Source organism: Capricornis sumatraensis, chromosome 1 (genome assembly GCF_032405125.1).
Source record: "Capricornis sumatraensis isolate serow.1 chromosome 1, serow.2, whole genome shotgun sequence".
NCBI classification, from domain to species: domain Eukaryota; kingdom Metazoa; phylum Chordata; class Mammalia; order Artiodactyla; family Bovidae; genus Capricornis; species Capricornis sumatraensis.
Genome location: NC_091069.1, coordinates 253,992,178 through 254,002,708, shown reverse-complemented (window position 1 = coordinate 254,002,708; position 10,531 = coordinate 253,992,178).

Genomic DNA, 10,531 nt, shown 5'->3' with positions numbered 1-10,531 from the left:
AACTTTAACTCCTTGATTCCTCTAGTGACACTGTCACAGACAAGACACACTGCCTTTAGGTGACCTAACCCTAAGTGAGTGTGACACATGGTTCCGCTTCCTAGCTGTACACCTTGGGCAAGTTATTTAACCTCCAGAGGCTGTAGTTCCCTTATCTCTAAAGTGAATGAGACTGATCCATCTCTGTGTTACATAGGGTTGTTGTAAGAAATATAAATAAGAACATATACTCAGAATCCTACTACAGCAAACACTAGGGCTTCAATATGAGTCTGGAGTTTTAGCATCTGTTACAAATCAGACACTGAGCTTTGTACTTTCTTTTTCTGATTGAATTCTAAACATGGTGGTTTTACTAGGCCTGCCTTAACAGAGTACTGTAAGCTGGGTGGTGTAGAACAAGAGAAATTTATTGCTGGGTCTTCCCCGGTGGTCCAGTGGTTAAGACTTCACGTCCCAATGCAGGGGGTGTGAGTTCAGTCCCTGGTTGCGGAGCTAAGATCTGCAGGCCTGGGGCCAAAAAAACAAAACATGAAACAGAAACAATATTGTAACATATTCAGTAAAGATTTTAAAAATGGTCCATATTAAAAAAAAAAATCTTAAAAAAAAGAAGTGCACTGTCTCTGAGAGGCCAGAAGTCCAAAACCAAGAAGTGGGCTGGGCTGGGCTCCCTCTGAAACCTCTAGAGGAGGATGTTTCCTGCCTCTTTCAGCTTCCGGTAGCCCCAGACTTTCCTTGGTTCAGGCAACATTAATTTCAATCTCTGCCTCCGTCTCCAAACCATTTTCCCTCTATGTGTATCTGTCTCCGTGTTTGAGTTTTCCTTTTTCATAGGACATCAGTCATAATGGGTTAGGACCCACCCTGATGACCTCATCTTAACTCAATTTCCCCTGTAAAGACTCTTTTATCCTCAAATAAGGTCACTTTACAAGTGGGGCTTTCCCAGTGACTCAGTGGGTAAAGAATCTGCCTGCAATGCAGGAGGCCTGGGTGTGAGCCCTGGGTAGGGAAGATCCCCTGGAGGAGGAAGTGGCAACTCACTCCTGTATCTTGCCTGGAGAATTCCATGGACAGAGGAGCTGTGCAGGCTATAGTCTGTGGAATCACAAAGAGTCAGACACAACTGAGTGATTAACTTTACAAGTCCTGGGGGTTAAGAATTCAATATATCTTTTTTGGGGGACACAATTCAATTCATAACACTCACAAATCTCTGTATGGCAAGTTTCATTATTCATGTTTATAGGTAAATGAACTGGGACTCAGAGAGGTCAAATAACTCCCCTCGAGTCACACAGCAGGCAAGTGATGGGAGGGAGGACTTGACCCTAATCTCCCAGGCTCCCCAGGGTGTGCCTCTCCCAGTAAAATGTGGTTGCCTCCAAATCATTAAACTTTTCAGTGAACTAGGAGAGGTTTGAAGCTAAAGGGTGAATTAGGGTCTCAAGTTGCTGTAATAAAACTACTTGTTACTGGGGGAAAATAGCCTAAATCCATAAGCAACCTGTGTGCCATTTTGTTCAAAAGCAAAAAGCAGAAACAAAAACCAAAACTCTAGTAGCTGTGAAAGGCAACTACAACATACCTACTCTTGGCAAGGTTTTCCAAACTTGGATTTTACCGCTTCCTCCCCATATCTCTAATTCTTGCAATCTGGGACTGTTTCTCATCATCCAGGCCTCAGTTTGATACCTTGAAAAGAACGTTGGCAATTTGTCATCTATAAACAATGACATGAGATCACTTGAAAACTATCCTGTATCTTGCTTTGTACATTTTGGCCACCTGATGCAAAGAACTGACTCATTAGAAGAGATACTGATGCTGGAAAAGATTGAAGGCAGAAGAGGATGACAGGATGAGATGGTTGGATGGCATCACCGACTTGATGGACCTGAGTTCATGAGTTTGAGAAGCTCTTGGAGTTGGTGATGGACAGGGAAGTCTGGTGTGCTGCAGTCCATGGGGCTGCAAACAGTTGGACACAACCGAGCATCTGAGCTGAACTGAACTGATCTTGCCTTAGTAACAGTGGTTACAACTTCAGGTACTCACACTTTACTTACATAGTTCTAATAATAATAATAATATTGAACTTTATTTGATCATCTTTTCTGCACCAGGCGCTTAGAACCTGTTAGTGATGTTATTGAGAGTCTCCATGTGGAATGGTACTGTCTAAGAAAAACTAGTTTCCTTTACTCTCACACTTCACTTCTGGCCACCAAATATGTGGGGTTTTTTCCCCCTCCACCTCGACCAATTCTCTAACACCAGCTAGGTGTCCTACAGTTCAATTCAGATTCCAGAAGACTGTTCCCCTTCCCCTTGAGACACCAATTTTAATTCCAGGTTGTCACTTGTTCTTCTTAACCAACCAGCTATAAATCAGAGGTTCCCATGACCTCCTCCTCAGGGCCCATAATTGGCTAGAAAATCTCACAGAACTCTGGAAGATAGAAGACTTGCTAGATTACTGATTTGTTATAAAAAGATGTAACTCGGGAACAACCAGATGAAGGAAATGCTTTGGGCAAGGTATGTGGGAAGGGGTGCCTTTCCAGACACATTGCCCTCTCGGCATGTGAATTTTGCCAACTTAGGAGCTCTTGGAATCCTACAGTTCAGGGATTTTCATGAAGGTTTCATCACCTAGGCATGATCAATTATGGACTCAGCCCAGAAGTGTGGTGAGTTGCGGCTGAAAGTTCCAAGCGTCTCATCATGGCTTGGTCTTTCTGGTGACCAGCTTTCATCTGGAAACCATCCAGGAGCCCCCCAGGAGGTGCCTCATTAGAAGAGATGTTCCCATCACTCAGTCAGTTCCAAGGTGTTAGGAGACTCTATGCCAGGAATCAAAATCAAAGACCAAATATTAGAACCAAAGATGCTCCTTTAGCATCTATATTGCTCAGGAAACTGCAAAGATTTTAGGAGCTGGGGATAAAGACCAGTATGTATATTTCTTTTTGTCTTAGAACATCACAAGCACTAAGAAGGGAACTCTGGTTCTGGTTTTGTTGGCTGATTTCATCTTCCTTCCAAAATGTTTCCTTACGATTAATTTGGCTATGATCAGGCATCTCACAAATACAAGATGCCATCATTTTACTCTGGATTTCTGAAGCAAAGAAGTAAAATGGAATGAGCTGTTGTCTGGAGTAAGAGTCAGCAAGTAAAGACCTGTAACAGGCCAAACTTAGCCCATCACCTAGTTTTGTAAATAAAGTTTTATTGAAACACAATTACGTTCATTTACGAATGCCTTGTCAATGGCTGCTTTCACGCTACCATGAACAGGCAGAGGTGAGTATTTGCAACAGAGACCTTCTGGCCCACGAAACTTAAAATATGTTTTATCTGGTGCTTTTCGGACAAAGTTTGCTTTTGCACAAATGACGAAGCTAAAATACAGAGGAAGAGGATGTCGGTTTGTACGTGATGGAGAAAGTGGAAATCCGGTGCTGATAATCCGGTGCTAATAATCCGGTGCTACTGAAAACAAGCGTTTAATTGGTAGGGTCATTTTAAAGTCTTAACTGGGTAAAGCGAATGTGACAGCAGACTGCAACTTTTTGCAGCTAGCCTAGCACCAAGATTCTGCCAGAATGATTCCAGGATGGTTTCATCCTTCACTCAGTAGATAAGCTCTCATTCTGTGCACTGTGGAAAAAACACAAAGTAGAGAAAATACAAAGACAAGAATAAAAACAATAGCAATAATTCCTTCATCATGTTTATAGAAGCATTATTCCTCATAGCCAAAAAGTAAACGTAAGCCACATGTCCATTGATAAACAAATGAATGAACAAAATGTGGTCTATGCATGCAATAGAATATTATTGTCTTGAAAAGGAAAGGATTTCTGACACACGCTACATGGTAGATGAACCCTGAGAACATTATGCTAAGTGAAATTAGGCAGGCACAAAAGGATAGGTATTGTATGATTCCACTTAAACAAGATACCTAAAGTAGTTAGTTTCATAAGAGAGAAAGTATTGGTGCTTGCCAGGGACTGCAGTGATGGGAAATTATTTAATGAGTACTGAGTTTCAGCCTTTTAAGATGAAATGAGTTACGGAGATGGCTTATACTGAATACTCTGAACTGTATACTTAAAAGTTAAGATGGTAAATTTGATGCTCTGTGTAGTTTGCTGCCGTTGTTTAGTCACCAGGTCACGTCCAGCACTTTTGCGACCCCCTGGACTGTAGCCTGCCAGGCTCCTCTGTCCACGGGATTTCCCAGGCAGGAATACTGGGGTGGGTTGCCATTTCCTTCTCCAGGGGATCTTCTGACCTAGGGATCAAATCTGCACCTCTGCATGTCAGGTGGACTTTTTCCCACTAAGCCACCAGAGAAGCTCCTATGTGTACTTTATCACATTACAAATTTAAAAAATTAACCAGAAAAGGTGGCAATAATTTTAACAAGAGCTATCATTTTTTTCTATGTTTATTATATGCCAGCCATTTCATGAACATCTTTTAAACAATTGGATGATCTAAATACCCTCGTGAGCCCAAGATTATGATAAGTAATGAAGGATCAAAGCATTTAAGCGACTTGACCAAGGTCAAGATCTCTGTGACCCCAGAATACCTATCTGCTTTTAACCAGCAAGGAAGGATTTCAAATAAACAGGACTGGCGCTGGGGTAATGCAAGTGATGCACTTAGCCCTGGCATGAAATTTAAGGGAGCATCAAAAAGCTCAGTAATCAAGACAAATGACATTGTCATACAATCTTTAAAAAACAAAAGTTAGTATAAAAATCCATGATGAACAAAATATGAAAATGTAAAATAAAGACAGGGTCTAATAGAAAGAGGGAAGGTGGTTGTGTAATTGCAGGGTTGATCTTGTAGAGGATTCACTTATTATAGTCAGGATAGTTTCACATCACTGATTGAACATTAAAGGAAGGTTCCCCAATCATTTTAACATGATCAGATATTTGTAAAAGTTTTAAATGCGAACCGATGAAGAAGAGCCCTGTGAACCTGTGGAAACAGAGAGAAGTTTAAGCAAAACAGGGTGAAACACTATTCAAAGGAGCCAGAGCTTCGTAATAACTTGGCACCATGTTCAGAAGGCTTAATTTCAAGAGATATTTATCCCAATGATAGCTGGTAATAATCTCTAATAAGACCTGTACTTTCCACTAAGACGAAATTAATCGGGGTTTTCTGAAGCTGTGTGATGCGCTGGAGCCGTCACACTGCTGGGACTCTGCCACTTACAAGCAGGGGGCTGTTGGGAGGGTAATTAACCTCTCTGGGTCCTAATTTCATTATCTTTAAAATAAGGATAATGCTTGCTTTGTCGACTTCATAGAGTTCTTGTGAGGATCAAGTGAGCTAATGGTTGCAAAAGTGCTTTATAAAATTACGGTGATCTGGCCGTGATTATTTCACGGTGAATTCTTTTTTGAAACTAGATTAGGGAGCCAAAGCTAATATCCATCTTATAGACTGTCATACGGAATTTTCCTGTGTGTAGTTATGTTTGCGTGGGTGGGGGTGGCGGGGAGCGTGGGGACCTGATGCGACTTATGGTCTTTCTGAATCCGTATATTATTAAGTCAGAACCACACTAATCAGTAAGTTGATGCACCAATGGGTAAGATTTTAGCATTGAGAACTGGCAGGAGATGATTGTTTTAGGTGTTTTGTACAGAGAACTGGGTCAAAAGGTGGATAATGTTTTTAGATATGGAAAAAGGCTGAAACGAAGGACAAGGTTCAGGCTTACATGTTGGATGACAGGGAGATAAAAACATTCTTGGTTCAACTGAACTTTTTGTTGAGTGTGATTAAACTGGTTCTGGGTACCTGGGAAGGGGTGGAGAACCTGGCCAGCGGGGGATATACCAAAGAAATGAGCGGTTATTTAGTCATCGTCTCTATAGTTTTGTGATTCACTTTTATGAGCAAAAATGTACCAGTGTACCATCTATCATGGACATTTAAAAAGTACAGATAATGTGTTTTAAGAAATGCACTATCTCTACTATATCATAAATATGCCATTATTGTTTTTCAGTCACTAAGTTGTGTTCAACTCTTTGTGACCCCGTGGAGTGCAGCATGCCAGGGTTCCCTGTCCTTCACTATCTCCCAGAGTTCAAATTCATGTCCATTGAGTCGGTGATGTTATCAAGAATACTGGACTGGATTGCCATTTCCTTCTTCAGAGGATCTTCCCGACTCAGGGATCGAACTTGCGTCTCCTGTGTCTACTGCATTGCAGGCATATGTTTTACCCACTGAACCATAGGGGAAGCCCCATGTCATACATATACATCCAAATAAAATATCAAAGAACCTATTCCTACATTTCAAGCCCCTGAAACTTTTTCAATGCCAAAAGTATAAGAAAGCAGGCGATTTGTTGGAGGAACAGTATTAAAAGATGTTTAAGCAATACCTCTTGACCTTAAGTCTAAGCCATCCAGCTCTGTCTAGTATTGGTATTTGGCTGCTGGAAATGCTTGGCAAGGCAGAATGTTTTGATTTCATTTGATCTCTCATCATACCAGGCACTTGATTTTTTTTTTTCTCTTGAACTATAGAGCCTTAGATTTGGTGGGCCCCACCCAAATTTCAACACTGACAGAGCTTTTGTATTAAGCTAGGAGTGGGAGATTGTTTGGACAAATAACTTGTACCCTCTGCTGGGAAGGAAAGATTTGTTTCAGGGAAGAGACTGTATGTGTGTGTGCCAGGCACGGGGGCCCTAGACCTCAATTTCCCAGTGCATTAGCCTGTGCATTAAAGGAATTGCATTTTTATTGGATCATATCAAGCTGTTGATTGAAAGAATAAAAGTGACCTTTAAATTTTTCACCAGCTGTGACAAGATAGAGATGACACAGCCAAAGAATGAGCTGGAAATGGTGAGCGATTAATGATACCATTGTTCTCCCAGCCCATCCTATGAGAAAAATCATCATTTCCTCAATTGCTTTGACCAGCATCGGCCTGCATATTATGTAACGTGAGCCGTGCCTCCCTGTTAGGATAGCAAGGTCTTAAAATGCCTCTCATCTTACTATAGAAACTGTAGCCTGCCAAGCTCCTCTGTCCGTGGGATTCTCCAAGTAAGAACACTGGAATGTGTAGCCATTCCCTTCTCCAGGGGATCTTCCAGATCCAGGGATCAAACCCAGGTCTCCTACATTGCAAGCAGATTTGTGATCATTTGAGCCACTAGGGAAGCCCCCTCTATCCTTGCAAGCATCTAAAAACATAGTTACATGAACATAGTGATGGGGTGGGGGGAGAGGGCAGTGGCCAGTCTAGGAAGGTGAAGGTCATAATATACCCTTAAAGTGATGCGCCTGTGCACTTCATGACAAAGAAGACATCAGTCAGGTGGTTCTGTAAAGGGCGAGTAGCCATGGAGATGGAAAGGAGTTGGAAACTAAGGCAGATGCCATCTAGCCCATGACCTGCGTGGGATAAGGCCCTCTCTCATTTTTACACCAGAAGAACCACTGATTGACTCTCCAGGGCCCTTGTATTCCTAGAATAAAGGGCTGGCAGGACCATGTCAGAAATCAGTTTTTCTTAGTGCTTGGTGAATTCTCAGCACTCACATTTCTATGCCACCTTCATTAGATTTGTGCACAGAATGCAATGTAATTTCTTATCTTTCTGTCTTCCTTAATGCAGCAATTGGTACCTGGAATTGCTTGGAGGCAGTTTTTGCAATCATCATATCTAGCACCTTTCTGTAAATAGGAGCACTTGATTATAAATGGCTGCTTTCCAGTTTTGTTTTTTGTTTTTTCCCACAATCGGTTCTTTTTCTCTTATATCAATATGAAGCTTATTCTGATTGGAGGTAAGGAAATATGATTCAATGTTATCCCAAAGAAAACCAAATAATTTATTACAAACATGTCTTAATCACTAGAATGAAACTGGTAGGCAAATGATTCTCCTCTGTCCCAATCACCTTATTTTGATTTGTGGTTTATATAAGTGGAATGATTAAAATGAATTTGAACTAGACATTGTGATTTAAACTCTGTCAACTCGATCTGTCTATAAGAAGTGGTTCTTATACAAAGTGAAATGTTCTTTTTACTTGAGGAGGAGATAAACACAATTTAAAGTTTACATAAAGTCTAATAATCAAGTTGCTTATACTCTTTTTATCCTAGTTTCTTCTCTTACTAATGAAAAATTTGGGGGGTTTTAGCAAGCATCATTTAAGTCACCAATTACTTCACCTGTTAAAAGGAGGAAAAGGGACTTTTCTTATGTAGAATGTAGAAGTTCTTGATCAATGCTCTTGCTGCAACAGTTAGAAACAGATAATTATAATAAATTTAGAGGAGCCTATTTTTATAGGCACCAGACAACTAGAATAGCAATGAGGACTAGATAAACTAAACTTTCAAGGAGAGACTCCTTCTAGGGTGAGCTGGCAATCATTAGCTATCCTTCACTGCTCTGTAATCGTTTGCCAGTTCTGGATATGGGGTGAAAGACAAAGATCCTTCCCCAGAAGGAGAGGGCTTTCAACAAACACTTGGCCAGTCTCCCCAGGAAGAGATTTTCAAATTTTGAGGCCCCACTGGATGGGAGGAGAGAGCTAAGTTGAATTCTTCTGAAGGGCAAAACTGAAATGCAGAATCTTTCAAGGCAGAAGAGACAAAGGCCCCATCAGAATCTCTATAAAAAGCTAGAATGTCCATGCCCTTGAAGTAAAGATAAAGCAGGAGTATTATGAGTCTTAAACTAAAACTTTACTCATTCCCAGCTTAACCCATTATTGGACTGACTGATCAGTCCTTTATGTGACTGCATGCTAGATCACTTCAGTTGTGTCTGACGCTTTAGACTGAAGCCCACCGGGCTCCTCTGTCCATGGGATTCTCCAGGCAAGAATACTGGAGTGGCTTGTCATGACCTCCCCCGGAGGACCTTCCTGACCCAGGGATCAAACCTGCATCTCCTGTGTCTCCTGCATTGGCAGGTGGGTTCTTTACCAGTAGCGCCTCCTGGGAAGCCCTAATAGAACGTAACTCACATCTAACTCCAAGATGGCCTTGGAATTAGCAACCAAGACTTTAAAACTGGTTTCCCAGGTGGTGCTACTGGTAAACGGCCTGCCTGCCAAAGCAGGAAGCATAAGAGATGTGGGTTTGATCCCTGAGTCGGGTAGATCCCCTGGAGGATATCGTGGCAACCCACACCAGTATTCTTGCCTGGAGAATCCCAATGGGTAGAGGAGCCTGGCTGGCTACAGTCCATAGAGTCAGAGTTGGACATGATTAACTACTGAGCATGCACACACTCATGATTAATATGCTTAGAAATAGAGAACAAATGAGTTAAGAAGATGGAGAATTTTACCAAAAAATTGAAACCATAAAAAATAAAGTGGATATTCCACAATGGGGAAGTACAACGTCTGAAATTAAGAATATGTGGAGCTTAGCAGCGGATTGGACATAGCAGAACACAGAACTAGTGAGCTAGAAGGCAAGCCAATAGCATTCAAGTTCAGACTTAAGAAAAGACAGGTATGGCAGGGGTCCCCAAACCCTGGGTCATGGATCATTACCTCCTGTGAGAACAGAGGAGGCATTAGATCAGAAGTAATGTGCACAATAAATGTAATGTGCTCGAATCGTCCCCAAATCATCCCTCACCACTCCCGATCTGTGGAAAAACCGTTTTCCGCGAAACTGGTCCCTGGTGCCAGAAGTGTTGGGGACGCTGCCATATGAGATAAGCTGAAAGATCATATACACATATCATTGAATTCCATGAACAATGGAGGAAGAAAATAGGGCGGAAGAAAGTTTCAAAGTGATAATGGCTGAGAATTTGAAATTCTTGGAGTCTTGCGTAATGGAAATACAAATAGAAGTGCATCATATTAAGACTGCTGAAAACCAAAGTAAAATCTAAAATTGTAAAACTGGCTAGAGAAAAAAAGACACCTTATCTTTAAAAGAGCTAGAGTAAGACGGAGTTGGATGTTTGCGAGAAGCCATAGAATCCAGAGGGCAGCTCATCTCTTTGCACGTTCGGCCGTGCTGGGTCTTTGTTGCCTAGCGCGGGCCTTCTCTAGCTGGCCGTGCAGGTGCTGCTCTTTGGGGCTCTCCATCGCAGCGGCCCCTCTTGTTGTGGAGTACAGGTTTGAGGCACTCAGCCTTCATTAGCTGCGGCACCTGGGCTCAATGGTTGCTGCGCTTGGACTCTAGGGTGGTGGGCTCAGTAGCTGTGGTGCACAGGCTTAGTTGCTCTGTGGAGTCTTCCCAGGCCAGGGATCGAACCTGTGTCCCCTGCATCAGCAGATGAACTCTTATCCACTGCAAACCTATAGACTCAATGGATGCCTGCCTTCAGGCGGACTCACTACTCCTACTTACCTGTGTGGGTACATTGAGGACCATTCAGGGACAATGCCAATGCCAGCATCTAACAGAGACACTTGATTGCAGTGCACACCTGAAGTGCTTTCAGTTCAGTCGCTCAGTCGTGTCCAACTCTTTGCCAC